Source organism: Canis lupus, chromosome 16 (genome assembly GCF_048164855.1).
Source record: "Canis lupus baileyi chromosome 16, mCanLup2.hap1, whole genome shotgun sequence".
NCBI classification, from domain to species: domain Eukaryota; kingdom Metazoa; phylum Chordata; class Mammalia; order Carnivora; family Canidae; genus Canis; species Canis lupus.
Genome location: NC_132853.1, coordinates 24,417,792 through 24,432,632, shown reverse-complemented (window position 1 = coordinate 24,432,632; position 14,841 = coordinate 24,417,792). Strand labels below are relative to the sequence as shown.

Here is a 14,841-nt window from a genome sequence, read left to right as displayed (position 1 = left end):
CAGAAGCAACCATGGGGGATTCTTCTCAGTTCTTGTCTTCCCCCCAAAGGTAAAGAGTCTCCTAATTTTTAACATTTAACACTGTAGGTTAAATTTTACCTGTTTGTTTTTTTTTTAACCTCAAGTATCCCCTTTTGACCTCTACAAAATGCTCTTTTGATTTCAAAAGTATGCGCGGTAGCCAGTCTCCAAGATTACCCCCAATGGTGCTGGTTTGCTGGTATTCACTCTTGTGTGGTCCCCTCCCACACCGAATCAGGGTGTTCTTTGCAACCAGTACAGAATAGCAGAGGTGACAGCGTATGGCTTCTGAGGCTAGGTCATAAAGAGCATTGTGGCTTCTGCCTTGCTCCACTGGATCACTAGCTCAGGGAAAGCTAGCTGCCATGTTGTGAGCCATCTTGTAGAGAGCTCCACGTGAGAGGAACCGAGGCCTCCCCCCCACGGCCAACAGCCATGTGCCAGCTGTATGAGTCCGCCATCTTGGAAACAGGTCTTCCAACTCCAGTGAAGCCTTCAGATGACTGCTGGCCAGACCAACATATGATTGTAGTCTCATGAGAGACCCTAAGCCAGAACCGCTAGCCAAGCCTCTCCTGAGTTCCTGACCCATAGAAACTGTGAAAGATCCTGAAAGTTTGTTATTATTTTAAGCTACTAATCTGGGGGAAAATTTGTTCACAGTACTAGACAAGTAATGTGGTATTCATTAAGCAAATATCCAATGAGCCGAACCTCCTGGGCTTTCAATAACAGGAATCCTTTTAAAACTTACCTCAATGCTATCGACTCACATTTGAAAAAAGGGCCTTCATTATGGTGCATGACAAAGACTTGGTTTAGGCTAGGAACCGCCATGACTTCAAGGTCCCTCCATGATCTGAGGACTGTAGGACGGGGCTTTGGTAGGGAGCTGCTGCTAACTCGGTTTCCACAGCCCTTTTCCTAGACAATTCTAGGATCAGAGACTTTCAGGAACCCATCTCCTGGTCCTCGCTTCCTCCATATTGTTGGACAACCGAACGTGTTAGTGAGGAACCCAGCTTGGGGGTGAGCAGACCTGTGTTCATCCAGATCCTAGCCACTCTTCCAAAATCCTGTGTGACCTCAAAGGAGTAGCTGTACTTCTCCGAATCCCAGTATTCCTCAGCAGAAAACTCAGAGACCAGGTGCCTAGCTCATAGGTTGTTGCCTAGAACAGAAATCACATGCCTTGTCACTGCCACCTGGGAAAGACTCAAGGGGCACAGCCAGTGGTCAGACCACAGCCTGACCAATGCTCCCAGGGATGTCGGGGAGGGATGCCCCCCTCTCACCCAGGCCACCCCATATGCTGCTGCGGCACATTCTCCTGGCACATCCGTGCCCAGATGGCAAGGTAGAAGGGCCAGGTGGGCATATGACCTCCTGATAGAACTTGGCTGGAGACGGGTCTGCTTCCTCTCCCTCGTTACTGTCGCCCAGGGGCCCGCGCCCTCCTTAGCAGAGTCCTGGGTAACGAAGGCCACAGCCTATTAATTGCGGTGACAGTGATAAAAGAAGGAGGGAGGCCGCTATTTGTCTTGCCCGGAACCTCTCGCATCATTCCAAGATGAATGAAAACTCATTTTCTGCTTTGATTCGGTCTAATTTCTCCAGGCCCCCTGGGCCTCTTGGATGGGGGAAGGGACCCACAATCTCCTGCTGAGAAGGCATTGAGGCGAGGGGGAGGAGGGGTCAGAGGTCACGAGGGAGGAGGACAGGCTTTGCTAGGGAACCAAAAGCTGCTAGCGGACAGTGGTTGGAGCATTCATTCATTAAGCATGGGCTAGCTGATCAGATTCGAAAACTAATCCTGTGGAGGGGGGAATCTGCTTTACCCGTTGTGTGGGTGAGGCAGGTGGTGGCAGAGAGGATGTGTCTTGCACGAGGTCACATAGCTGTGAGGGCCACAACAGGGTATTCCGCAGGGAGGGTCCATCCAGAGCCATCCAGCTCCAATCACTCAGCACATTGCCTCCCACCTGGATGAATGGCTTCATCAGCAAGGAAGCCCCGTGGAGGGGTAATGGCCATCCAGGTGAGGGAGCTACCACCCCACCCATCCATTCCCCCCCCACCCAGGGGACAAGGAGAAGAGAGGAAGGGAGCTAGAGGGAGGGTGGACTTTTTTCTCCATCAAGGAGGAAAGACTGGCTAAGAGCCTTGTTGGAATAGCCATTTTCTCCTTTGGAAGACAGAACCAACAGTGTCTGCGTCCTGGGACCACAGGATGGCAGGAGGGTGGTGATGAGCATGTGTGGGAAGGTGCTTCACACCTAGTACTTCTCTCTGTTTATGGAAAGGCAGAGGGAGTCAGGAGCCCTCAGCATTTTGAGCTGTGTTATCCCAGACTGGTTAACCATGAGTCCAGGGGTCGCCTGCCTGTGAGTCTCTGCACCTGCCCTGGCTGGTCACTTACTGGGTCACCAGGATCCCCAGCGATGATTGAGAGGTTCCATGAAGCTCAGAGTAGAGGGGCCTGAGCCCCATGACCTGTCTGCTAAGGTGGCCTCAGAGCCCTAGAGAGCTGCATGGGCTTTGAAGGAGGTGGGAGGTACCTCCTGGTCTGGTTCACAGTAGAAACCCAGCAAAGTGGGTTGAGTGTATTTCATATGATATCCTCCCAGGGCTTCAGGGCAGAAGGTGGAAGGGTTGCAATGAGGAGGGAGTTTTAGGCGGTGTGATACATGAGTAAGAATGCAGGCTTTGCAGTCAGAAGTCTGGTGTGAATGCCGGCTCTGCTACTGACTGCTGTGTGACCTTGGGCAAGTTGCTTTGCCTCTCTGGACCTCATTTCCCCTATCTATAAATTGTAGTATCTATAATAATGGTGTGTCCCTCATATGATTATCAGTTAGCTTATGTAAAGTAGTGGTGGATACAGGTCAGAGTCTGGGTCTGCACCGAGAGGCAGCGGCCAGAAAAGGCTGGTCTGGCATCAGGATGTGTGTGAGAAGTGAGGCAGCTGACTCCACCCGTGCCCCAAGGAGCCCTCCCACCTGGCCCACATCTGAAATGCAAATGGCCTTCCTTTCCCCATGGCTCCAGCTCCACTTAGAACTGAGGAACAGAGGCGTCCAGGGAAGATGCATTCCTGCCTTGGCAGAGTGCCTGTAGCCTGGCTTTGTCTTGAAGGGTCTGCAGGCGGAGCCCTTAGACCAGGGTCCCTTTCCGGCAGTCTGGGAAAGAGGAAGCAAGGCCCAGTTAGAACTGCCTAGCCTGGCATTCAAGGCCTTCACAGCTTGGTCCCACCTTCTCTCTGTGCTCCTGTAAGATGTCTCTGCTCCCACCTCTTCCCATGCCCCTCTGAGTCTTAGCTCTGCCTCCCACTAGCCATGAGGTGTGTGCTGTTGATCGTCTCTTTCTACAGACAGGACAGAAACTCAGAGAGGCTCATAGCAGGCGGCAGAGCTGGGATGCACGACCATGTCTTGCTCACTCCAGAGCCCAGCTCTCAACCATTGCCCTGCAAAATATATAGGAGAAATGAAGTCAGAGAGTCAGGAACTGTAATAAAGGTATAAAAGGAGCTTCTACAGGGCATTCATTTACTGATACTTACCAAGCACCTATGAGGTACTAGGCACTCAGAGATAAGAATGATGATGAGAATAACACCAGTGATAATAATAATGTTAATGACAGCAGTAATGTGAAAACAATTGCTAACATGTCCTGAGCTCCTTCTACATACTTGGCACGGAGCTAGGTGTTTTGTATGCAGAGCTCTAGTACTTATAGTAGTCTTTAGACAGTTACTATTATTGTCACCACATTATAGATGAGTCAGCTGAGGCTCAGAGTGGCAAATGTCACCCCAATTTCATGTACCTGAGTGAGAATTCGAACCCTGGCCTGACTTTGAATAACCATAATGACAATGGTGATAGGTGTCTAGCACATGTTGAGTGTTTTATCTACCAAATGGTTTGCTAAGCTTTCAAGCAACATCAGCTTGGGGAGAAGTGACAAGTTGTAGACCCCTTAAGCTGATTCATTCACCTGTTTCCAAGCTTATCGGAAACAGAAGGCCTGGCCTCAGCCTCTTCCGGGATCGTTGTGGGCCACCTGAGGGTTAGGTGGGCCTGGGTTCAAATCCTAGTCCCATCACTACTGTGGGACTTGGACATGTTGCTGTGTCCTCATCTGTAGGATGAGAAAATACTACCCAAATCACAGGACTGTTGTGAACATTTGGAACGTACCTTATTGGGTGGGATTTTTTTTCTTCCACCAAATTTGCAGGTGAGGACATAGCAGAGACACTTAGGGCTTCAGGTCAAGGGAGAATCTGAGACTTGGAGAAGCAAGAGAGGGGAAAGGGAGGGAAGAGAAGGGAAAGAAGGAAACCAGGAAGAGTAGGAAATTGGGGTAAGATAGGAAAAAAAAAAAAAAAACAGAACCAAAAGATTGAGACACTAAGGAACCCAACAAATATGAAGATGAAGACAAAACACAGGAAGAATGAGAAAGAGGAAGCAGGAAAGATGCTGCCACGGAGAAAATGGGTCGGAAATGAAGGGTCCCTCAAGCAGCTGGGCAAGGACAGAGACAATGCTCACCCCCCTCGGCCCCCAGCTGAGCAAGGCTTTCAGCCCAGCTCTGCTGCTGAGAACGAAAAGCCTCTTCTCCCACATTCGAATGAATTTGATATTCAATCAATGAAGATTAACTCGCCCAAGGTAAGGGGGTTTTTACATCCGTAAGGAAGTCAAATACGATTATGCAGATGAGAAAATTATCCTGAGATGAAGAGCGGCTCATATATGATAATTCTGTGCAAGGGGGACTCCCACGCTGATTAGCATATCTTCAAGACCAGACCAAGATGGAGAAGGCGAGGACCCTGCAATGGGCACTTCGGGATGGGCTGACCAGGAGTCCCGCTGGGAGAAGTTGGGCCGAGGTGTCTGCTTCCTGATGGCCTTTTCTGGAAGAGATTTTGCCAGTGATGCTTTGGTCAGTGAAGACCTTAATGAGAGCCTTGATTCTGCTGTGTCCATTGCAACTCCCTGAACCTCAGCTGGCTCTTCTCTCAAATGAGAGAGTGCTCCAGGGCAGGGCTTCTCAAACTTCAAGGTGAGTTCGAATCACCTGGAGATCCTCTTAAGCTGCGGATTCTGATTCCGTGGGTCTGGGGTGAGGTCCTAATGGCTGACCAGCTCCCAGGTGATGCTGATCCTGCTGGGCCACAGGCCACACTTTAGAGGGCCTGGCTCAGTGGTTCCAGCGATGATTCTAATGTGTAGACAGGGTTGAGAATCTCTGGTCTGAATGATGCCTGGGGTCTTGAGAAGTCCGTGGAGCCGTTCCAAGTCTCCAGGGCACTTAGAAGCCACAGACTTGGGCCGGGGCCAAGGTGGGCACCATGAAAGTGGTGCAGAAGGACAGAAGATGCTGTGAGTAACCCAAAGTGGGAATGGCCTGAGGACACTGCTCTGGGACAGCTGGGGAGCCTCACTGGTAACTGCTGAAAACAGCTCTGCCTTTATCAAAACCCTATATATAAACTCTCCCAGCCCTTAGGTAGAGAGATTATCATTTCCATCTGACACATAGGAAGTTAGGTTCAGAGAGGTGATGTGACTTTTCTGAAGTTGAGTCAAGATGCAAAGCCAGCTTGTGCTGACCCCCAGGATCCAGGCTCTCTGCCTAACCATTGTGCCCGCCCCCTGAGTGACCTCACCCAAGAAAGCTAATGGCCAGACCCTGGTTCCTAATGCCTGATCAAGCCAGGGAGTCCCTCCTTGCCGAACTAGGCTGACCTCACATGGTGGAGAGGAGGGGACAAGGGCTTGGGAGCCATGCAGCCCTGGGTTCGGATCCTATTTCATCAACTCTGTGACCCCGGGCAAGTCCTATTCCTACTCTGAGTATGAGACAGGCTCCTCTGGCCAAATAGGGAGGAGAAGACCAACTTCCAGGGTTTCCAAGAGAAGGAGATGAGGTCAGGTACCACACGTTTGGCCTGGAGTTCAAACAGGGTAAATTTTCCCCTTAGGAGGGGATGGAGGTTGGCTGAGCCAAGGCTCAGAGATTCTAGAACTTGTGACTCTTTACTCTCACCTTCAGGAGCCCAAAGCCCTGGCCAAGCGACCATAGGCCCCACCTCCACTTTGTCCGTGTGACACAAATGCCAATATTAACCCAGTTCTTCCCATGTGTCAGGACCTGACCCTGGTCAGTCTGGGCCAAGTCTAGGCCTAGAACCACAATACAGATGGCTGGGACTGGACCCTCTGACCCTGGACCCCAGCAGGGCAGATCTCTGCCCTCTCCAAGAAGATTTGGGTGTGGCCCCCAGTACCCTTCCCATAGCGGGTGCCCCATTATCTGTTGGTGAGCATGGGCAGGGCCCTTGAATTTCCCTCTGGAAAGGGAGGCAGTGGACCTAGGAAACTTCCAGCACCAGGTAGCCTTACTTTGCCCTCCCAGGAATTTGCCTTGGATTGTACCTTACATGGGACCCAAATGGGGCTGAAATCTAGCACCTGATCTATTCACCAACCAGGAGTGGGGGGTGTTCCCCCAGTCCTCACCCTATGTTTCCATCTCCATATTTCTTCCCAGGATCTCCCCCGGCCAGCCAAGCTGAGCAAGGATTGGTGTGGGGAGAGGCAGAGAGAGAGGAAAGGGAAGGGAGTCTGCATAGGTAGAAGCTAGAAGCTGCCTGCTGTGTTCACGCTCTTGTGTCTCTGTGAGTGTGCTTCTCTGTTTATGTGTCTCCTGTGCGTGTGTGTCTGGGTACCTGTGTATGCGTGTCAGTGTATCACTGTGACTTTGTGCCTGTGTGTGTTGTTGATGTCTGTTTATGCCTCCCTGTCTCTGATGTATGAGTTTGGGTGTGTGTATGTGAATCAGGGGGGTGCTCTGTGTCCATGTGTGTCTGAATGTGAGTGAATAGTGTATGTGTATGTGTTTGTGCATTTCAATGTGTGTCCATATGTATGAGTGTAAGTGTGTGTGTCTGCATGGGTGCACATCAGTGTGGTGTGAAGATCTGAAGGTGTGTCCAAGTGGATGTGTGTTAGTGTGGAGGAAAAATATCTGACTGGGGTGAATCAGCATGTGTGTCTGTGTGTGCATCTGTTTGGGTGTGTATCAAGACATATGGGTGTAGGTGTCTGGGTGCATATCAGTGTGCATGGTTTTAAGTATCTGTGTGTGTTTGGGTAGGCGTGTATCAGTGTGTGGGAGGGTATGAATATTTGGGTGTGTGTTTGGGTAGAGTTATCAGCTTGAAGGCTGTGTGTGTGCATATCACCAAGTATGTCTGCTTATCAGTTAATGTGGAGTAGGGTATATGAGTGTTTGTGTGTGTGTGTGTGTTTGGGTGGTTTGCAGCAGTGTGTGTATGGTGGGACGTATATCTTATGTGAGCCTGGGCGAGTGTTTAGCAGTGTGCAGGATATGTGTACTCGTGCGGGTCTATGGACCTATATCAGTATCTGTGGTGTGTGTCTATCTCGGTATGGACTCAATGAGTGTGTTTCCAGGGTGTGGGGAGTGTGTATATCTGTGCATGAGTCACCATAAGAGTGTCAGCTCGTCAGCATCTGGAATGGGGTGTGTGTCTCTGCATCTGAGCAGGGGTGCATCAGTGCGTGTGAGTAGGAGTGTCTGCGCGCGTCTGTGTATCTGTGTATCCGTGCGGGTCTCTACCTCTCCAGCTTGGCTGGGCCCCGGCACTGTAAATCCATCAACTCCACATGATTTTGTCAATTCTGACAGCGAACTTCGACATGACGACAAATCTGGCCCCAGAGGATATTAAGCAAAGACACATGAGCCTATAATTTTCTGCTTCCACGTGTGAGATGCTATAATAATCAAAAGAAAATGAGTCTCTAACTACCCCAGCTCTTTGTGCTGCTGCCTTCCTGCCGGCTGCACTAATTGAATCACCCGGCACCACTGTATCAATGGTAACTTGGGTATTGGGGGGTAATCAGGCGTGTGGGGGGGACCAGCTTGGAGAGGTACAGGGCTTTTGTCAAGGTCCCATCTGCCTCATGCACCAAAGCCGCCCACTGCCCGCCCGCATTTGGCTGGACAAGCGAGCAAGCGAGTGAAGGGCAGCGCCTCGCCTGGGGGGAGGGCCTGGGGGGACTGCCTGGGGGAGGGGACACCTGTACCCAGATGCTGTGGCTCGGGCCCCTTGATCCCAGGAGAGAATGGCACAAAAAAATAATAAAAGATCCCGAGTTTGGAAATGGGCCTACCTGGGTTCAATCCTGGCTGAAGGCCCTTATGTCATTTGACCTCTAGGGCTTGCTTTCCTCATGTGGAAGATGGCACAACCGCGTCTACCTCACAAGGGCGTTGCAAGAAGTGAGAAACACAGATTAAGCATCGTGGTTGCCTCAAAGAGAGGAGGCGCTTGGAAGTAGCCGTTACCAAATGTTTACAGCGCTTTACTGTGCCTTGGCTGGCTGTCCCATCACAGCGTGAGCTAGGCCTGCTTATCCCATTCTGTACCTGAAGACACAGCTGTGAGAGGTTAAGCAGTTTGGCCACCTGTGACATGGCTTTCTCTACATATGGTTGCATGTGGTGATTTGAAACAGGATGTGTGTGTGTGTGTGTGTGTGTGTGTGTGTATGGGTGTGGGTGTGGGCGTGGTGTGGGTGTGGGTGCATTTCAAAGGGGAGAGGAACAGTTTCTGGGAGCTTCTGGAGGTCCTCCCTCCAACAGTCCTGTGACTCAATAAAAATAAGAGTTGCTCACCCTTATATAGCACTTACCAAGGGCATTTACTGTGCATTAACTCAAGTAACCCTCACTGAGTATACGAGGTACAAACGCAATTATCTGTTTCACAGATGAGACTAAAGCACAGAGAAGCTGAGTAATTCACCCAAGGTCACATGGCTGGCACATGGTGAAAGTGGGCTTCAAGCCTAGGAAGTCAGTCCACAGTCTTTTTTGTCCACCACCGGTTCTTCAAAGATCCAGCTATACCTCCGTATCCTTTTTGCCCCTCAAAGTCCTCTATACTGAATCCCTCATTTGTCTCCAAGAAACATCTTGTCTGCCCATTCCTCTTGAATTGAGCCTCTAGAGAGGAATGGAAATTCCTCCATCCCCAATGCCACTGTGTACCCCCAGTCAAGGTGGGAGATTATTCCGTGTTGCTCTCTACTTGTGCCTCCCTTCCAATTCGTCAGCAGATGTCCAGCAAGCAACTGCCATGTTCACTGGGCAAGTAGCTAAGAGCTATAAAGAGGAAATTATTATAACTCCATCTACGTGTATAGCACTTTACTAGTGTTTGCAAAGCTAAGTGCAGTAGAAAGAGCGCAGGCTTTGGAGCCAGACAGATCTGAGTTCTGACTTTGGCACTGTCACTGACTAGCCAGGGGTCCTTGGGCTGTTACTGAACATCTGTGACTCAATTTTCTCAACTAAAAAACTGAAAAAAATTTCCCCAAGATCAGGAACAAAGCAAAGATTTCTGTTTTTTCTGCTCCTATTCCACACTGTCTTGGAGATCCTGGCCAGTGCAATAAGACCAGAAGAAGAAATAAAAGACGTACAGACTGGAAAGGAAAAAGAAAACCCATCTTTATTCACAGACATGATCATCATCACAGAAAACCCAAAGAATCAGCCCTCCCCCACAAAAAAAAAGCTACTCGAACTAATAAGTCTAGTAAAGTTGATGGATACAAGGTCAACTTACAAAAATGAATTGTATTTCTACATGCTAACAATAAGCAATTGGAAATTGAAGTTAAAATGGGGACGTCAATCCCACCTCACAAGATTGCTGAAAAAAATAAAATGAGGCAAGTTTATCTGGGAGTACCTAGCTCACCTACTTCCTGACAGCTTTATTGAGAGGGGGAGAAAGAAAGAGGCTGGTAGAGAATCCCACCCAATACCCACCCCCTCGTGTCTGTGCCACAGCCACCAGTACGTCCTTAGTAGTTGTGCCAGTTACAAAACTTAGGGCTTTATGTACAAATTTGGGGAGCTAGGGGTGGGGAGGTGGTTCACCAAAACGGGGCTTTCTACCCCCACAGAGACGTGTTGTCAAGAACACATGATCATTGTCCGTCACATGGGTGCTCAGAGAAAGAACTGAGAGCCACAGCCTGCAGGCACTCTCCCTTCCTCCCTCCACCTATCCTATCCTTCTCAATTTTCTATTATTTCACACCTGTGCTGAGCCCACAGTGTACAATGTAATCTAAAAAAAATCAGCCCAGGTCACACCCAAAAGAAACCCTAGATGCTCCAAGAAAGCACTGATTTGCTATGAAGCCTTTACAGAGCTCTCTTGGACAAGCAGCAAAGTGAGGAAGGAAATTGCATGGCACAACAGACAGTGAAATTATCTCAAAATCGAGGCACCTGGCTGCCTCAGTCAGAAAAGCATGAGGCTCTTGATCTTGGGGTTGTGAGTTCGAGCCCTACATTGGATGTAGAGATTACAGAAAAATAAAATCTTAAAAAAAAAAAAGCCTCTCTTAAAATCATCTTTCATCTTGTCTTTCCCAAAGTCTAATAGATTACTACACTCTCACACTCCTTTTTTTTTATTTTTTAAGATTTTATTTATTTATTCATAGACACAGAGATAGAGAGGCAGAGACAGAAGCAGGCTCCATGCAGGGAGCCCGATGTGGGACTCGATCCCAGGTCTCCAGGATCACACCCCAGGCTGCAGGCGGCACCAAACCACTGCGCCACCGGGACTGCCCTCACACTCCTTTTCCCATTCTCTTTTGTCTCCCTTAAAATGCTAGCTCTACTTCCTCTTCCCATGGCTACTTGCCAACTGGGTCAATTCTATTCTGATCCTGTTTTTGCACTGAAGACTTTATGCTTTTTTTGGGTGGGAACCTTCTTAACCTCCACATCTGTCCCTGTCCCCTTGATCCCCTGAAGGATGAGTATTCATTTGGTAGGAGGATGGAGAGAAAGGGGAAAGGAATGGGCAGTTATGCTTCACCTGGCACTTTATCTTCTTTCTTACCCGCCTATCCCCAGTAGTCTTGTGAGATGGGTGTACATGAATAGTCCCATTTTACTGATTTGGAGATTGAGGTCCATGAAGAAATTGATCTTGACAAGATTACCCAGAGAGTAATCGGCATAGGTAGGATTGGATTCTGGTCTGTATGGCTTCAAAATCTTTATGGTGGGCCAGTGGGAGAGAACTTCAAATATGCCCTGTGTAGGGGGAGGTAAGGGTGGAAAAGGAGACTCTGGCCACTGAGGCTTAGTAAACAGGTGCAGATCAGCAGGTACCACCATTTGTGGAAAAGGCAGGAAAGACTATACGTGTTTGCTTATTTCTGCAGAACAGATACCCAAGGATACTCAAGCATCTGGGGATGTTAGTCACCCTTGGGATGGGAACTGGGGTCTGCCGGTGCCCCCAGGGGATGGGCACAAGCGTGGGAAGGAGCCATTTCACTGTCTTTTTTATGCTTCATGAAATTTGAATCATGTGAATATGTTAGCTATTCAAAACACAAATTGTTCTTAGAAGAAACAGGTAAGTAGAAGAGTAAAGCATTATGCGGTGACATTAAGTTTCAAAATAAACCAGTGCCCCGACATTGACCATGCACTTGAGGGGCATGCAAGGGATCGCCTCTGGCTTTGGCCCTGGTGGAGAAGGATGTGTGAGGGATGTGAGGGAGGTGAGGGAAGGGAGCCCCCTTCAAGTCTGAGACAGCAGTAAGGCCCTCCTAGCTGCCTCTCCAGTCATGGGCGAGGGGCCGCAGAGGAGGAGGAGGGTGCAGAGCGACAGGACGGGACATTTGGGCAGTTGGGGCCGATTTGTCGCCATTTTCACGGGCAGACTTGGGAATTAAGTGGCATGAAATTGAGCACAGACCAGGTTCCCCCCAGAGACAGGGCAGCCCTCGCCCAGGAGGGGAGAATGCCGAGGGGGCGGGAGTGGGAGGGGTGGCCCGGGCCATGCTTGGCTGCTTCTGGGTGCAGATGGAGAGAGAATGGAAGGGGGCTGAGCCAGCTCCTCCTCCCCGGCCCCTCCCCATCCTCTCTCCTCACACAAGCAGAGGGCCCCGCCAGACCCCAGCGTAGGGCTGAGCCTGGGCTGGCTCCCTTGTGTGCATGGACCCCACAGAGTCAGGGTTGGGGTGGTGACCAGGCCAGGGCCCCATTCAGGGGGTCTCTCAGACCCTTCTGCTTAGCCCAGCATCTCTGCTGCCATTTGTGCTCAGTGCCCAGGAATGGGGTCCAAGGGGAGGCAGAGAATCTACCTCCTGCTTATTCTTTACTTATTTCTGAATGGGACAACGCATCAGTCGGGGAGTCGAGGAGTTGGGGAGCTAACAGGGGACTGGGGTCCAGTTGGAGTTCCAGTAGTGTGGCCTTGGGTGAGCCACTTATCCTTTACTGAACTTCCATCTCTTATCTGTAAAACAATGATAACGTCCAGCATATATATGATGCCAACCATGTGCCTGGCACTGTTCTAAGTGTCTTGTGTGCTGTGCGCCAATTCATTTGCTCTCAGAAATACCTTATCAGTGGTCGTATTATCAATTACACTCGCACTGTACAGATGAGAAAACAGATCGCCTGACCAGTGAGGGATGAATGTAGGATTTGCTGTTTACCATTCTGCGACCTCAGGGAGTCAAGGGGAAGATTAAATGAAATAGTGAACGTTTACAGTGCAGCGCGTGGTCCACGTGTCACCCATGTTAGCCACTGTCATCCCTGCTCTGTTGGCCCTGTAGTGGGAAACAGGGCGCTTGGATGCAGAACATCTGGACTGGAAGGAATGGTCCAGATCTCCTCATCTGCACTCGGATGGGTTGGAAATTAGAGGTCAAAGGAAAGGAAGGGACTGGCACAAGGCTACACATCAAGAGGGGGCTGGGCTACCACTGAAGGGGTGGGTGACCCAAGCCCTCGCTCTTCAGGGTCCTGAGGACAGCCCCTGGGCTTTGGGGAGGATAGCTGACTCCTTTCCCACGAGGACAGGCATCAGACTGAAAATCTCAATCCTCATGGGACTTGGGGGCTCCGGGTCATCCTTCCCCAGGTGGAATGAGACCTAGCCGAAGCCCTGGGGGGAGTGAGAGGAGTAGAGGGCCTCAGTCTGCCAACCTAGACACCTCCTCCTGGGCAGAGCTTTGCCCTACAATTAGGAAGGCAGTATTTGCCTCTGCGCCAGGCCCCAAAAGCCCATGAAAGCTATGCAGAGCCCCGCAGGTGGCCACGGGGGAGGACAGGCCCCATGGTGCGTAATAGGACCTAATCTCTGCCAGTGTTGTTGGAAATGAAAATGAAAAACAGCCGCGATTTTGTGGTTTAAAAATTAGCATGTGTGCCTACATCGTCAGCCCCTGGCCTGCATTACCATACAGATTTATCCCAGGCCCAGCACGCAGCCAAAATATGTAATTACACACAGGCTCAGAGTGGGAAAGTTGCTCTCCTCTTTGCTATATATAGAATATGTTTTTTTTTTTTTTTTTAATGAGAGAGAGCTCTGGAATTTTGTGAGGATCATACTTCATGAGGGATGCTACCTGTAGTGAATTTGGGGAAAAGAAGGGTCTCAGCCACATCAGCTGTATGGGGAGGGGGTACACATGGACGTGTGACCTTAAGGGCCATCTCCCTGGGCTGAGGGGGAAGGGAGGACGAGAAGGAAAGCCTTTGCAATGAGATGGTCTCAATGCTCAGGGTCCCCTTGAGTGCTCACATCTGTATTCTTGCCTTTCATCCGCACAGGAAACCTGAAAAGTAAGTGTTCTTATCCCCACTTGGAAGATGAGGAAACATATTTGGTGAAGTCCAGCATTCCAACTAATGACTCCTAAGTCTCTGTTCTTTCCAGTATGCTCCCTATGGGCCCCAACTTCATTAGGCTCTCTTCACCTGGCTGAAGACCATAGAGCCAAGCTGAAGTCATCAGGGGTGAAAGAGTGGGGTGGGGCGGGGGAGGCATGGAGATGTGTCAGTCTCTAACCATGAATCCTGAACAGGGGCTTGGGTCTTCACCTGGGGACTAATGGCAGGAAGAGAAAGAAAAACAGAGATACTAACCATTAGCACAAAAACTGACACACAGTAGATATAACAAATGAACAATTAATGAAATGAATGGACCAAAGTCCCAAAATAAAAACCAGTGTCTTCATTCAGGGTTAGGTAGCGGAGAATGTCCAGATACTGAGAGAGAGGAATCAATCAATTTCCCAATGTGAGATCAATGTCTCAATCCAGAGTTGGATGGGAAAGGAGTCCACATTCCAATGTAGGGATCAATACAGCAGTGAAGATTTTGTTGATCAGTGTAATCTGGTAATCAGGGTCCCCTGTGGGAATCAATGTCCCAATAGAGTTGGTTGAGAGGAATCAATGTGCCATCATAAGGATGGGTAAGGGAATCAACATTCCAATGCTGAGATCCATACCCCAATTCAGAGTTGGTTAAAGGGAATCGATGTCTCAGTATAAAGATCAATGGCAGGCAATGATATACAACAATGAGTGTGACAGTCAATGTCCCAGTGTGAGATCAATGATAGCCAAATGGAGATCCCTGGGTGGCTCAGCAGTTTAGCGCCTGCCTTCAGCCCAGGACGTGATTCTGGAGTCCCGGGATCGAGTCCCGCATCAGACTCCCTGCATAAAGCCTGCTTCTCCCTCTGCCTGTGTCTCTGCCTCTGTGTGTGTGTGTGTGTGTGTGTGTGTGTGTGTGTGTGTGTGTATGTGTATCTCTTATGAATAAATGAATAAAATCTTTAAAAAAATGGATAGGGGTCCGTGTCTCAGGTGTACACACCAGCTTGCCAATACAGAAAACAGTAGGGTACCTATCCA

General features: G+C 49.7%; 1 long non-coding RNA gene across 1 annotated transcript; it reads left to right on the top strand.

The window, feature by feature from the left end:
- Window positions 1-340: 340 nt before the first annotated feature.
- Window positions 341-10,414, top strand: LOC140606356 (uncharacterized). Its single transcript, XR_012008691.1, has 5 exons — window positions 341-4,703; window positions 6,592-6,718; window positions 7,753-7,946; window positions 8,290-8,520; window positions 8,844-10,414. It is a non-coding gene; the product is annotated as an uncharacterized lncRNA (long non-coding RNA).
- The last annotated feature ends 4,427 nt before the right edge of the window (window positions 10,415-14,841 follow it).